The sequence below is a fragment of the Thunnus thynnus genome, chromosome 19 (genome assembly GCF_963924715.1).
Source record: "Thunnus thynnus chromosome 19, fThuThy2.1, whole genome shotgun sequence".
Lineage (NCBI taxonomy): Eukaryota > Metazoa > Chordata > Actinopteri > Scombriformes > Scombridae > Thunnus > Thunnus thynnus.
The window spans coordinates 25,345,432-25,362,314 of NC_089535.1; the positions used below are offsets into that span (position 1 = coordinate 25,345,432).

General features: G+C 38.5%; 1 protein-coding gene and 1 long non-coding RNA gene across 3 annotated transcripts in view; one reads left to right on the top strand and one right to left on the bottom strand.

The window, feature by feature from the left end:
* The window catches only part of LOC137171307 (uncharacterized), an 82,128-nt gene extending 65,525 nt beyond the window's left edge, over positions 1-16,603 (bottom strand). For both annotated transcript variants that reach the window (XM_067575259.1, XM_067575258.1), the window contains exon 1: positions 16,326-16,603. The gene's annotated coding sequence lies outside the window, so the exon portion shown is untranslated. The remainder of the gene's footprint in view (positions 1-16,325) is intronic.
* Positions 5,787-11,155, top strand: LOC137171104 (uncharacterized). Its single transcript, XR_010924712.1, has 3 exons — positions 5,787-6,569; positions 6,875-6,951; positions 8,560-11,155. It is a non-coding gene; the product is annotated as an uncharacterized lncRNA (long non-coding RNA).
* Positions 16,604-16,883: the final 280 nt, after the last annotated feature.

The following is a 16,883-nucleotide window of genomic DNA, read 5'->3' on the forward strand; positions in this document are numbered from 1 at the left end:
CAAATAATACAAATATAAACAATGAACATTCAGTTGAAATGAGAGTCAAACACTGTGAGCTTTGACAAACTGATATTTAAACTAGTGTGATGTGAGGTGTTACTATTAGTTTACTCCCTTGCACATGAGTTTTATCACCAGTAGATGTCACTAATCACCAGCAACTAGCAGCACAGAAGACAGCTGACAGGAATATAGTGTGTGTTTGTGTCTACTTTGGTGGTGGAAGAAGTGCTAATATCCTTTACTTAAATAAAAGTATCAATACAACAACTGGTCTACTTGTGTATTCCTTTTCACTATTAAAAATGTTGTTGAATGTAATATTGTCTTTTGTGCATTATTTCATAGGATATTGTGTTCAGTTCTTTTCAGTGAGTAAATGTCATTGTCTCGTTTGTTGTCTCTTGAAAAGTGTTGTGAAATATTAAAAGTATCCAAACTCAAAGTATAAGACAAATAACAGAACCTCAGACACAAATACAATCGGACCACTTATTAGACTTGATGAAAACACTCCTTTAGGCCACCTTTCACTTGCATTTTCCCCATGTTTTGCTTTTATCTGCAGGTACTGACAGCTTTGTCCTTCTTAACCCAGATTCCCAAAAGATGATTCTGCTCTGGCAGAACATAGAAAGTTTGTGGAAGTGGAAAAAAAAATCCTGGTTGCTATAAGCAGAATTGTTGGAATATAAAACTGTCACAAACAAGACAATATTTTGCACTTTTGAGGGACAGAAAATCAGACAGAACGGCCATGGTTGGACAAAAGGTAGACAGGAGATCCTGCACAGTATGCAGCAGCACTTTCTGACCCAAACAGCTGATCTGTTGTGTAATACAGTGCGTGGCATACATAGGAATACAGAAGTTCTACGGTTGAAAAAATGTAGTGCCAAAGAAAAGGGCTGCCTGACAGCAAGGTAAAGCAGTGAAAATATTCTAAATATAGTTTACACTTGAAGACTTGATTTTTTTTAGGTGGCTAAAATATGTTTTACTACTGGCCCCGTCCGCAGTAATACATTGCTTAATTTCCGTGCCGGTACTCCTGTCTGCTTCTCTAAACTGGGGGGATGCCGACCCAAATCTACTGCAGGTAATACACTAACTATGGATAACTACCTTATACAACTCCCCTTCACAAAATCCAAACTATCCCTTTAAGCTTCAGGAAAGATGTTCTAGTTGGATAAATCACGAAAAAGGACATTGGTGATTAGAAGAACAAGACAGGACATGTTCACTTGTTCAACACTTAGTCAACCCTGCGCTTTCTTTGCTGACAATCCACTCCTGGCCAGCTTGCTACAAATGCTGTGGCACAAGAATTTCATACTGTCTGGATGGGGAAATGCTGCTAAATCCCATGAAACAGTTACATTTTCTACAGTATACTGACCGGTGACTGATGAAAATGTGTTTATCAAGACAATGTTCTAATCAATAGGTGGAAATGTTGCAACGCTGTCTGCCAGACTGACTGTACTGAACTAACTGGCTATGAGTCATTATTTTTCAATCACACCGTCATCATTACTACTGAAGAATACACACTGCCACTGCCTTTCAAAGTTGTGTCAGGTCCGGTAAGTAAGGCAGGCTGGTGACTGCAAGGTTGTCAATTCAATGGCAACACAGTGCTGCACCAATAAGAAACAAGTATTTGTCAAGAGCTCTGTTATAACAGTAATGGTTTTTTACTGCAACTACAACATATACAGCATCATTTCTCATTAGAGCAGGATGAATTCACAATGAGACTTAATATACTGTTATTTGGACAACAGGATCTCATAAACTAAAGGAACAACACATTCTCTAATGGCTATAAACAGACTCTTTTCTTTTTATTACTAGAAATGTTAAAATGTAAAAATATGATATGGTTCAAGTTTGGTCATTTTAATGAGAATATGTTGAGGAGATCTTTTGTCACTGTGTAAAATTGTACTTGTTATAACAACAGAAGCTTTGTGCTGTGTTAAAAAGAGCAGCAGTGTTGGCACCACCTTCAGGAAACGTAACGCTGTCATTGAGCAAGACTGTGTGGGAGATGCTCGGCAGCCAACAATCTACCACAGTTAAGTTATTATTACTTTACATATGTTATCTTAAAATAACAAGCCCTTCTCATGAAAATAGAACAAGGAAGTAGTCTGGGGTGAGAAACGCAGAGAGGTTTAACTGTAAACTCCTTTGACCTTGGTTAAACTCTCAAATCATCAAGTTTTCTATTTTTTATGCCTCTGCGTAGGCGACAGCTGGAGGCATTATGTTTTCCGGATGCCCATCTGTCCCATTCTCATGAGCACAATATCTTAGGAATGCCTGGAGGGAATTTGATTTCATCTAGCACAAACGTCCACTTGGACTCAAAGATGAATTGATTAGAATTTGGTGGTCAAAGATCAAAGGTCACTGTCACGTCACAAAACATGTTTTTGGCCATAACTCAAGAATTTATAAGCTAATTATGACAAAGTTTCACACAGATATCTAATACGATAAAATGATGAAGTGATGACATTTTAAATCCAAAAGGCCAAAGGTCAGCTTCACTGTGACATAATAACGTTCTGTAAAAACACTTTTTTGGCCATTATTCAACACCATAACTCAGGAACAGAAGGGGAGATTGTGACCATATTTCACATTTGGTCAGATACTGAATTGGTGTCACTAATCTTGGTGCTCACCTTGAAACTGTGGTGATTGTATATAGATTGTACAGATCTTCTGTGCTGCTGGGTTGAAGGTGTGTGTGAAGCGTCTTTGCAGCAACATCCATATCTGAAGCATCGTCTGCTGTCATGGCTACAACTTAGTGTTCTATCACAATCAGCTTTATTGGCCAAACATGTGAACACATACAAGGAAAATACACTTAATACCTTTAATTACATTCCTTCAAAGTCTTCACTACAAATGTTATATGAGTCTGGACAGACATGGATGTAAACTGCAACTTGACTGGTTGGCAGAGGCATAACCACAAGGCAGTATTTCTAGTTTATAATTTAACCATGAGCATGCTGTGTGACACATCTCTGACATGCTCTCTGACATGCTGAGGTACACAATGGTAGTTGTCCAACTTCCACAAAATGCTTTACTTGCCTAAACTGACTTACAAATTTAAATGAGCACTTCCTTAATGCCTGAGAAATGTTGTTGGATGACTGTAATAATTGACCAGAGTGGGGATTTTCCTCTCAGTGGCTCCAGATACTGTAAATTGTGGTTGAAACTGTTTTGAGAGTTATGTGTGACTCAAACTAAACTGGTTATGAAGGTTTATTTACAGCAGGAAGTGGATTCATGTCTCGTGCTGTCCCGTCTCTGTTGGAGACGTACATTGTGTATTACTATGTGATAATAATGGATATTCTTTGGTTCATGTGTTTTTTCACATTGTAAATGTTTTTCTGTCTCGCACTGTAGTGCTACTGTCCCACTACTTGAGTATTACTGTACTTAGGCACAGTGATGCTGCTAACTTGCTGATGCTTAGCAGGTATATTCACTTATGTTACAAGATTTTCTAATTAGAGTTAAACAGCAGTACATAATAAGTACAGCTGAGGTTGAATTTGGAATTTCATTAGTTTCGCTGGTGTTTAGTAATAAATTTAGACATTTGAAAAATTTAAATTTTGACCTGATGATGGTGCTAGATGAAAAGTCACACAATTCATTCTGAGGTGGCCATGAATGTCAGCACCAAATTTCATGGCAATCCATCCAATAGTTGCCGAGATGTTACACTCAAACGCCCAAATGTCAATGTCATGGCGGCACTAGAAGAAAAGTCTGGAAACAATTAATGTTTGTACAGCGTTTTGTGCCAATTCATCTTGTAGATGTTGAGATATTTCACTGCATAAGTGAAAACTTTGACCTCATGGTGGTGCTAGATGAAAGTCAGATTATAATCAAAGTACTAGGATTTATCCAATCCACACCATGGATATCTGTACCAAATTCCATCTATTAGTTGTCAAGACATTTCACTTGAAACCATAAATCTCAATATAATGGTGGCGCTAGAGGAAAAGTAGAAAGATCACCAAAGTCAGTAGGGTTCATCCTTTGGGGATCACGAATGTCTGTACAAAATGGCATAGCAATCCATCCAGTAATTGCAGTAGTAGTAGTAGTAGTAGTAGTTGAGGTATGTCAGTCTGAACCAGGTCTGTTTGACAGACTGGCTACGTAAATGCCACACTCTCCCAAAGAAAATTATCACATTAATTGACAAGCAATCTCAAGCTGGAATACAGGAATGTTTGTCACATTTGCTCAAAAAATGATTTAAGACTAGTAGATTATCAAAATAGTTTCAGATTAATTTTCTCTTGATTGACTAATTGATTCATGAAATAATTATTTCAGCTCTAGTGATGACTGTCTGGCATCAGTGGGTGTCACATGACCTACAGTTCTGACTGTGGCCACGCCACCAAAAATCACCTCACAGCTCAGCATGTTCCTGGTGGCTTTATTCAAAGAGACAGCCCAACCAGCCAGGAGGAGTCACCAGTGCAGTGACAAGGACACAAATCTTCACCAGCTTTCCAACCACAAATATAACAAATTGTGTTCAATGTAATGCATGACAAAGGTTGAGTTACGGATCCCAGTAAGCTAACCTCATGTACCTGCAGAAGTTGGCCTGCATCAAAAAACAAAACATCTTTACTTTTCAGTGTCATTATTTAGTTTGCCAATGAATCACAATGTATTCGGATGTTGGTTTGGACCATTATTTTGATAAAAAGAACAACACAATTTCATAAAAATACAGGGGAAATAATGTGCTTTTTGTGATTTTCTGTCATTTATATAGTGTTATGATACCAGATGTCTATGTTAGATATGGTCAAAGTTACAAATCTTGAGGGTAACGTAAGTAAAAATGCTCCCAGAAAGTCAAAAGCCCAGATTTCAGCCTGCCCTGAATGCTCCTTTTGCAATGATTTTTTAATTTACATAAAAGGCCCTCCTGGGTTCTGTCTCACATTTTTCTAAATTTGTTTGTTGTGTTCCGTAAAACCCAGTCAGGATTAACCTTGTTTATGATTCATCCTTAGATGTTTTGTGGTTTTTCACGAGAAGAGGAGAGAGAGGAGGAGAGAAGGTTAAGTTTCAGTGTGATAAAGTAACACGGTAGTGTGACACATACACACACACGCACACACAACGGTCTGATCAAAGTGTGGCTCAGCTTTGACTCTACTGTAAAATTCCACAGACTGCTCTACACCTCCAGAGTCTGTCTAAATGTTGGATCATTTTTCCATCACCTCCATCAGACTTCCGTCAGCATTTTTTTATACAGTATCTCAATCACCTCATCACCATGACAAATTTCACAGATATCACTTCAGGATTTGACATGAGGCGTCATCAAGAAGTGCCTATAAGAACATTGAGGTCAGATGATTCTTACAAAACCCTGCATAAAGTCTGGTGCCGACGTTTTAAAATTCTTTCCTTCTACAGTATCTGCACATGGCAACTATGATATGGTTGATGTTAACACTAAACCCCTTTTGTGTTATAATGTGTTCACAATTTTTCAAGCTTTCAATGTAAGCGATGAGGGCCGAAATCCATACAGTGATTCCATGCAAAAATGTATTTAAAAGTTGATGTGATGCCACATGTATCTGCCACATTTACAGTCTTTTTAGCATCAAATTCCCATCAATAAGCAATCAAAGAAGGACTATGGATTTTGTCCCCCATCACTTCCACTGTGAGTGCATTATGAAGGGATCTTCTAATGGCCAGCATGAACAGGAGGAATGATTACAGCAAGAAAAACTTCTTTCAGTGATCATTTGGGTTTTAGGATCGACTTGAACAATTGTGAACCTGTCCTTCAGTCTTCAATGTAATAGCAGACTAAGAGGCGTAAACATTTAGTAATTTATTTGGGTGAAAACAATATTTTTTACCCAATTGACCCAGTTTCTCTACATAGTATAAATACTAGATCTAGACTCTCGGAGCCAATCCTCCTATCCTTTCTATAAATACACAGATGACAGACTTGTGATTACATCAACATACTACACTGAGCTGAATCAACGCTCTCTGACATGCTGAGGTACACAATGATAGTACTTTTAATACAGGAATATTTTGGATTATTCCTGCTACTTTGTCCACACCATGTACAGTCCATGGAGTCTAAGTTAAAAAAAAAAGATACAAGTTCTCAAAACAATTGTGTTGCCAACTAAAAGAAAACATAATGCATCAAACAAAATAAATAATTCATCATCACCGGATGATCTGTAAGTGTGGTAAAGTTTCTCCCTGCCCCTCCCTTTAACCTCAGCCCTGAGCAATCCAGTCTTACCCAATTCTTCCCCCTGAACCATTCCCCAGCCCAGCCTCTCTGCCCTGGCACCATATAAGAGCAGCTGCCAGTCCTGCATGGAGGTTAGACTGAAACAGTGAGTTATCACGGCTACACAGAATCCAATTTGTTTTTATATAGGATTTAAGAGAAGTAAGAAAGAACTAGAGGACAGATCTTGTGCTACAGAAAACTGGTAAGTTTTTTTTATTATTTAATGAGCACATATGATTTATGTGTTATTTGTGTATGATTTTCTGATGTTTATGGGTTGATGAGCAACTGTTGCCAAGTATGTGAATGTTTACCTCTTCACAAAACGTGTCTGTTTTTATTTCAATTATATTAACTGTTGTAAAAATTATTACAACTTATTACAACTATTATTACAACTAATAAATTATTACAACTTATTACAACAGCTATTACAAATCTTACTCTTATGCCCAGCCTCTGATCGTGTCTTGTTCTTGTTTTTGTTGTGATTTCCCTTCTTCACAGACAGGAACCAATCAGAGATGGAGTTTCTCACATACACCCTCCTCATCGTCCTACTTACAACATCCTCTGCTAGACCAGTAAGCTACCCACAACGCTTCACATCAATCTTCCCTCATCCTCCTCCCTCACCACTGTCTCTCACTGACTGTGCCTTGTTGTGTTTTGTTGCAGTCAGTCTCACAGCTGAAGTATTCAGTCCTGTGCTACATCTCTATTCAGTATATTTTTAGTATAAATATTTACAGATACTTTGTGAGATGTTCTGGTTTAGTGTACATTTTGAGAGTACATATTGATCATTTTATTTATGATGTGACTGCAATAGATTGGGATAGGTTTCAGATGATGCCTTTATGTTGAGAGATGCATGGAATTTCTTTTTGAGTGTTCTATTAAAGTTGTTGATAAGCTTTGGAAAACAATGAAAGTTAAAGGGAGATATTCACCATGGATTACTTCTGATTCTGATCTTTTTAAACTTAAGCCTGGGCAAAATATCAAATATCTAGGGATACAGCTGACTGGGAAGCATACCACCATTTAAGAAACTTCTATAAAACAAAAACTTGGAATGCTAAATCCAACTATTATAGAAATAGTCTCATGATTTTCATAATCCTAAACAGTTCTGAAGAGGATGAAAAGTATTCTTAGCCCCAGTAAAAGCGCTGTTGCACAGATCCATGTTAGTGATGAAATTATCCATGAACACGCTATTATTTTGAAAATTTTGAATCATCATTTTCCTCTATTTGTAGTTCTTACTCTTTTGTTTCAACTTATTTAAATGATCCAGTAACTACCAGTGACTCATTTTCTTTCAGACGTATTTTACCCTCTGATATTATTATTATTGTTATTTCTGCTCTAAACATTGGCTGTGCTCCTGGTCCCAGTGAGGCTAAATTTATAAAATTAGCTTCTCAAGTGCTTATTTTCCCACTTGCTGACGTATTTAATCTGTCCCCATCTACTTGTAATCTTCCATCTATTTGGAAATATGCTAAAGTCACTCCACTTCATAAAGGAGGAGATCCGCTAGATCTTAATAATTACAGACCGATTTCTATTATTTGTACAACAGCTAAAATATTTGAAAAGTTCATTTTTAATCAATTATCACAGTACATTAATAATCACACATTCTTATCCCCATTCTCTGTCTGGTTTTCATTCTAATTTTTCTACCACTGCTACCCTTATAAAATTTTCCAATGATGTACTATCATCTTAACAGAAAGGTTGAGTTACAGGTGCATTTTTTTAACCAAAGCTTTCACGTCACAGTATAAAAAGCACAGGTGTGAATCATAAAATTAATGATGGCTGATTTTTATTTAGCTGCTTCAGTTCTTCAGTTCAGGGTCCTGGTGTTGTGCATGCTGGCTCACTGTTACACTGTCATGGCTTACTGGGACACTTGAACAAAACAGAGCCATTATTCATGTTATTAGTAATACCTGTGATTTTTCTACTGTGACAAGTACAATATCTGCTGTGAGTAAGGCCTATAAACAATTACACAATATGGATATGATATAATTGGAGATATTTCTTCTTTAACTTTCCCCTTTATACTTATGCCTTCTTGCTGTTCTCTCATGAAATTCTCAAGAGGAGCAATTGCTGGATTATGTTCAATTTTCAATTGCCAGGGTTGTTAAAATGACATATGTCTTTTTAAGTTTGGCAGGGGCACCTTTCATGATGCTGACATCATAGACAGTCACTTCATGCAGGGATGGTTGGACGGGAATTATTTGTGGCCTATGCAGTCTGATGAATCTTCCAGCCACAAAGTCTCTTCAGAGTCAGATCAGTTACTGGACTCAAGTGAATCTAGTGAATCTTCTTCCTCCTCCTCCTCCTCAGAGGAGGACTCCTCTGAGGAGATTCTCATCACCGATCAGACCACACCTGCTGTGACCACCGCTGACATGACAACTGTCACTACAGGAGATGGTGGTAACCTCACCGCTGAACCAGACACACCAAGCACAGATATGCCAATTGTGTCAACGCCCCCGCCAGGAACACTGACCACACCTGTTGCTGTCACATCACCTGGTGATGTGACTCTTTGTGTTACTCATGTGATCCCAACAGCAGTTACCACCACTATCAGCAGAGGAGACAACTAAGCAGCTGTCATTCCTGCTAACCGCAAACAACATTCCTGTAAAGAATTTGACTTTTCGGGACATTTTTGGGTCTAATTGCAAGAGTTAAATCTCAGTTTGCTGTTTGCTGGCATTAACAACTTAAGAGGCAAAGAAGGTTAAAATATAAGAAGAGATACTGAACTTAAATTGTCAACTAAGTAAACTAGCAAGTATTACTAACCTACCAAGACGATAGGTAGCTAAGTACCTTAAGATGCAGTTTGTTTAATGACCACAAGATGCTTGATCCAAAAATACTATATTTAAGTAAGTTTTTCCACGAAAACATAGATTCTTACTGAGTTTCTACTTTGCTTCTTTGTGATGATTTTGAAAATTCCTGTGGTTGCCACTTGCATGTCACACATCTTCTCGCCCTAGTTTTATATTATTTTGATCAAATACCATTCCATCGCCCATTTGCATAAGCAGGAGTCCCTGTTTCCGTACAGAAAATCAAATCTTGAATAAAGCAATAACATAGTGTTCTATCACGGGCAGAGCAGATGGTCACACTGAGCCTGATAGCATCCTGATACACAACTCAAGAGCCACAGACTCTGAACAACAACCCACATTAGCTTTCTTGCTAAAGCCTCCTTCTTATCTAACTTATAAACATGAACATTATCTCATCCTGCACCTTCGCTTGTTAAAGGAATCACCAAACAAACATTCACGAGGAAAAGTGCATCATTAACATCAGTTAACATGTTCACTTGTAGCTACAGCAGTTTGTTGACTTTGGTCTAGTCCACCTATACACAGGTATTTTTGAAAATGTGAGTTTTTCCACTCTTCATTCTCAAAAAAAAAAATTCCACACAGGCACTGTTTTAAAAAAAATCTCCATCCAAATGAGAATGCAAAAACACAATTGAAGCGCTGTCAAGCCATGTTGGCCAATCAGAAGCCTGAAAAAAAGCTATTTTCAGCAGGCTACCAGCAATGTAGCAATACAGCAGTGACAATATACTGGAAAACTAACTGTGCATTTATGTGTAAACATATAAAAAGTCCTGGTAGCAAGGTTCAAACCAGCACTCTTTTGGCCATGTCTGCCATTGCATGAAATGACACCTCATGTAAACAAAGGAGATAACTGCACATACTCTGACGCCACAAGCCTGTCTACGCATCAACACTAAAAACAGAGTTATTAAAAATCTTTACCCTGTAAAGAGTTTTCTGAAATGTCCTAATTTGGAGCATTCAGTCTCAAATTGTAAGATTATTCTGTGAACATGGTTGTGGTAACACATCAGGTAGCACATGAAGGTGGTAAACTCTTGTTCTAACACCTGAATCACAGGTTCAGACTTTTACTTATTACTTAGAATTTTGATTTTTCAATTTTTCAAAAGAATTTATTTTATGTATCCAGATTATTTTATTATTATTGTTATTGAGTTTGTTTTTGATAGGTCGACCTGCAGTCTTAAAATCATCAAATGGTGACGCTACAGAGCAACTTTCATTAAGACTAGACCAGTCAGATGTATTTATATACAGTGGCATAACATATCTTGTTAAATTAAAATTATCTTATGAACTGGTCAGGAGAGTATAGGCAAGATGCTCTTTCTATTTCAGTGTCAAGATCTGCTCCTAAAATACTGTTTAAAATATTTTGGGGGATTTTATAAAGGATTTTCGTAGGTGAGGCACCTGTATCACAGGCTTATTAAAGCAAGCCAACATCTTATCAATAAGTCCAGAGAAACAGCCTATTCAGTAGAGATCCTTTTTTGTACTGCATATTGCACAAAAATTGTACCACAACCAAAAAATAAGTTGCCCCTCTGCATGAAGTATCCAGAGTATGTGTCATGTATGTGCCACAGCAGTGTGTTTCTTTATAAACCGTGGAGGGTGCCTGCTGTTTGTATTGTTAGCGCTCATCTGTTGTCTGTACATGCTAAATAATAACTGAACTATTGCAACAGGGGAATGGTGTAATTATGGGTTGTAAATATATCTTTTCCCAAATTAAATATGGCTTCGAAGGCTGAAGACAGTACTTACATTGTTGTTGGTTGGTGTGTAAACTGGATCTAATGTGCATGATTATATGTGTTGTGTATAACAGTATGCCTTTTTCTACTAAAGACAAATAAACTTAACTATATTACAATGAGGTTGTCATATCTGTAAAATCATTGACTCCTGCAAGTAGATCATATTATTGATTTGAGCTATAAGGTTATCATGTCAATATGAATATAAAATTGTTTTTGTAATCCATTTTTAAGAGCATGAAAATATAAAACTAAAAAGATATATACTTTTTTATGAAGAAAAATATTTAACAAATATAAATAGAGTCTTAGAAATCTCCCACGGTGATGTCTGCATATGAGGCCTCAGTGGTGGTTTAGAAACTGAGGAATGAAGGATATACTTTACTTTTACCCAGTAAAAACATGAAAAATTAAATGCTGGTTCAATTTAGGCAAAATTCTTTTTTTGTTTGTACTCCTTGAACTCCAAATCCAGTGTGTCAAGATTTTAAGATACCTGTCTCTGAAGATTCCTGCCACTCTAATCCAATTTGATTGAGGTGAATGGAATTCACTTTGTAGTTCTCATAGCATTAAAATTTTACATTAAAAAAAATTCTTTAGCAAAATACTTTATACCTAATACCAACAGTGTTTCCATTACTTTGGATAATCTAAAGGACTTACTGTCAACAGCTTTTATTGGAATTACTTCCTCATGAAAATCTGCTGGAGGCAGAAATCTCAGAGACAGTTATCTAAAAACCTGTCCTCATTAAACTAAAACTTTCCTCAAGGCTAGAGGCAGTGAGAGGGCAAACCGTGTGAGAGTCAGATTGTTCTCTACTGCTCTGACTCATACATTGCTCATGTTCTGTGTAAGTGTCCTTACTAAAGGCACATCTGCTCACTGGCTGTGTTTGTTTGAGTAAGATAGTTGAATTATGCCTGTAATCCAAACTTTTGATTTTTCAGTCATAAAATGAATTTCCATCTGCTCAAAAGACAAAAATAAGCTCTGATCACTGCATAACATTGTGTTCATTTCCTTTAATAAACTGTTTTCAGAGCAAGCAGAGCGGAGCTCAGACCCTTGCAAAATGGTATTTCAATAAGTCAGCTACATCTAGTGGAGAAAGTCAGTCATTACACTTTGACTGCTGTTCTGTTGTCTTAACTTAAATGTTTACACATTGAGGTTACAATCTCTTTTTCCAGGATGTCCATTTCATAGGATCAATACACATGATATCAGGTAAAAGTATGTGGACAAGAATGTTTTTTGTAGTTTGCCCCTAAAGAAACATCTTAATGCTGTGGAATAAAGTGACATTATAGTGCTTCCAGTTTTGTGTCAACACTTTGGGGTCCTTTCCTGTGCACTGTCAACATGACAGCGCACTTCAAGCCAAACATCAGTGTCCGACCTAATTTATGTTCTTGTTGCTGAATGGGCGCAAAGCCCTGCAGCCAGCTTCCAACATTTTGTGGAAAGCCTTCCCAGAAGAGTGGATGTTGTTATATTTCATTTAGCTCGTTTGAATCCGCCTACTCAAGTAAATTACAATCTCTGACCTAGAAACCTGGACAGACCCCCAGTGACAAAAGCTCAGTTTCAGTAGAGTTCTTTAAATTACAGACTACCCCTCAGGGCAGCGCTACACAAGTCAAACTGCAGTAGGTCTATTAAAATCTTAAATGTTGTTTTTCTTTTCTTTCTCTCGACAGTTTGGAGTCTGAACACACTTCTCTGCTCCGAAAAAAAGAATCGCTTTTCATGTCTCAAAACCCACAGCAAAATTACACAGCTCTTTCAGTGACTTGTGGATAATTAGCTTATTATCCAGTTGTCATTATTTTATTCTTCTACATAAAATCTAGGCTCAGGCATATTTCCAATGCTGGATGAGCTGTCGGCGGCCCTCCCAGAAGGAGTGGCACAGTGAAGAGGTGAACTAGAGGGCAGGAGACACTGACGCCAACCCCTGCAGGCCGAGACATTATCCAAAGACCTGTTCAGAAACACTAAGGTAGGTAAAGGGCCAGAGCCACAAAGAATGGATTGCACCTGCTAATAGCACCGTGAATTGCGTAGCATTTGTACCCACAATCTGCCCCGTTTTAAGGTCCTATAGACAAACATTTTTGCACTATTAGTATGCCGGCACAAACACGCCCATAAAGTTTTGCAGATGAGTGCAATTTGCCCTTGATTTGTGTCTGTTTGAATTAGCAGAGCGCTTTCCAGTGGTTGGGCTTTTCTCCACATTTCAGCACACAGATTGGTCCATAATGAAAACTGCAGAGAGCAAAAAAACCTCAAATACCATGTCTCTAATTAGCAGAGGTGCACACACACAGCTCTCCACAATCACAAACCAATTTTCATGTATTTTGCTTCTTTTTCTTCTCTAGTATTTTGCATCTATAACATAATCTACTGAAATGTCCATCAAAATAGGCTACAGCTGTTCATGTGACTCAGGCAGGTCTGAAACGTGTTAGATTAATGTCTGATTCTTACAATAATGTTGTTCAGGTGTCCGGGATGTATCCGGGATTTCACAGAAACATCAGTATTGATGTTCTGTTTGGTGCCAACAGCTGGCTGCAGCATCATACAGCAGCTGAAAGGATAAGTGCATCTCCAAACTGAGAAAGAGGCTGTGTGCATTTACACACATGGCACAGCAGTGGTAACTTCATTAACACCGGATTGGTCAGGATCTGACAGTAATTACTGTTCTGTATTTTGCTACATCTACACAGGTCAGCTGTTACACACAGATTCAGGTTTATACAGTGCAATTATTTGTAATAAAGTAACCCTTATGGATGAATCCTGAGTTCCATCAGAGCTGTCAGGACATTTTTATTTTTAAGTAGTTGAAAGTCCGAGACAAGCCTACCACCCCATACCCACTTGACATAGGACATGACTAGTGAATCTTCTGTATATGAATCTCCGATATGACAGCTATCCACTTCTGACTGGATATTTCCAAATATGAGATGCTTCGCATATGGTATCTTGGATGACATGAACCCCAGATTCTAGCAGTATAAATTGGTCCCATTCTGGAGTTGGATATGCTCCGAACATGAAATCTGTGACTCCCATGATGGCGAGTATCCACTATGTATATCATCATATTTGGATCATATCTTGGAATATTCAGGCAATAATATCTCTGGATTCTTGGGGGGTTTTGCGCAGTGTAGTGGCATCTATAGCGGTGAGGTTGACCCTCCCCTCACCCTCCTCTTCCACCTATGTGAAAGGCCCTCTCTAGAGCGAGTGTTTGGTTTGTCCGTTCTGGGCTACTGTAGAAACATGGCGGGTGGAAGAGGACCCGCTCCCTATATAGATATAAGCTATATAATCATTCTCAGGTAACAAAAACACAACAATTCTTATTTTCAGGTGACTATACACTAATGAAAACATAATTATGAATATTATATTCCATTTCTGCCAATAGATCCCCTTAAATCCTACATACTGGTCTTTTAAATAATGTTTCAAACGAGAGAGATTGATCTTATTTGACTCTGCAGTTTCTTTTATAGAGTCCTGTCCATTCACAATTTCACACAAACTGCATCTGACTGTTCAATATTACTTTTTTCAACTGGCCTCTCTTCACTATGGACTCAACATAAGTGCCTTGACTGAGCCATCACAATACCCTCTTTGACCACACAGGCTGACTGACATTTACCAGCCATTACAACCCATAGGGGCACTGTTTCACTCTTTTGAGCAAACTAAATGAAAACAGGGAAGGAGAAAGCTGTGATAATCTGCATTGCCAAATTCACAATGGCGGCTTTCTGCACAATTATGTTGCCTTTGTTCTTGCACTCAAGTAATGACATCTTTTACAGTGTCTGCCTTTATTTTCCCATGAGGGATAATAAATCAAGACATGCTCTGTCAGTGCATGACTCAACATGAATCACATACGATACTGTGATGCTGTTTCACACACAGGAATATAAAGACATCCGAATCCAAGTAAGCCTATAAAAGATTTGATAAAAAAAGGGTATTTCACGGTAGGATTAGCAACTTTGCCTGATAACCCAGGTACATATTAGAAGTGTTATCAAACATGTCATGATATTTTTTTATTAATAATTATAACAACCAGGTCATATTCCAAAACCTATACACCACACCTATACAACACTCACTGTAAGTTCAATTAAGTATACTGGCTCCTAGAGTTGATATTAACTGTCATTTGAAACAATCGGGTTTGACCAGCAGTTCAGAGTTGCGCCGAGACAACATCAATCTTCTTACTTGTCTCGACTTTTTACCTGAGGGGTTTCACTGCTGCAGTTTGAGGGGCAATACGAAGCCTGTTATTAGTCTAACTATGTGTCTACTGAGCTGTCTCAATATGGATATGTCGGTAACTACAGTATAAATGTGTGATGGATTGACACTCTCATATTGTTGGTGTAATGAACATTTTCTAGGTCCTGACTTACATGGAAACCTGTTGGCTACCTGATTTGTTTCTTTGTTAGATCATTACTCATGGGGAGTAAAATATCCAAGGAAGAACTTAGAACAGTCACCAATCTGTCAGGATTTGGAGGTTCCGTTCTATGTGGATTCATTTGACTGGTGAACATTTTGTAAAATTGCTTTTCGTCACTGTGTTCTCGTCACTTAATGCAAACAGCTGCATCAATTTAGATTTATTTAGGAGTTGCAGTTTACCTTTGATTGTTATAGGACGAGTGTTATCAGTTGTGATTGTGACAAACCAATACTGCAAACCATCTTAAGCTTCAGTTACTAATGTGAGTGCCTTAAAATGTAATTACTCAATTTTCCCCAAAAAATGCTTAATGTGCATGCTCTGCAGGAATATATCATGTGAAATGTGACATATTCTTTGCTTGCTTGCAGAGAAGAGAGAGTTAGAGCATTAACTGTGTTAAGTGTAAACTATTTTTCACCATTTCTGTGTTCAGGATTTTATGGGCGATTCTGATATGGGGGCTTGAAGATGTAGAGGGGTTACTAGCATGACCCCTCCCCCACTATATATACACTAGAGTCCACATACTCATAGTTACTATTTTTACACCGGGTAGTTTTACAAACTTTCATGGAGTTATTATTATAACAAAGGTTCAGGAACAAGACTACGCCCCTCTCTCTCACTAAATTCAATCACCTTCGCCTCACTAATTCAATCATCTGTGCATATCTAACCCCTTTCCTGTGACCTACGTGACCTACGACACACTTGCATCGCAAATGCTTACCTCTCGCCCGTGCTCCGTGATCCACGTTCCTCGGCAACATACCGCCCACAACTTGATCCAGCAGCACCAACGAGATATCTCCTTCACCACCACATCCACATGGAACCCTTCTCCTCCAGACGCTGCGCTTCTGATCAGCTGGGGTCCAGACGCTCCACATGCTTCCACTTAATAGACCACTCGGACACGGCTCTTTTCCAAGCGATTAACATTTTCAACCGGATGTTTGCTCACCTCCAGCGAATTCTCAAGGAGACAGTCGTCCCACTCCTACGAAACGATGATATAGACAAACTTTCCAACTCTATGCAGACTCTACTTCCATCAATCCTCTCGCCCAGCTCGAATCCTCCCGCTCTTCTGGGTTCATTGTCCGCCGCCGGGCCGACGCACGTCGCACGCCGATGACGTCACGACACCGCATACTACAACAGAGCCCCTACTTCTTCAGTCCTGGCTGAAGGCCAGCCTGAACTCCAGATACAAATCCCGTTTTCACCCAACCGACAACGAAGCCGGGCTCTTCCAGCTCCTCTCTGCCTCCACCTCCACTACCGC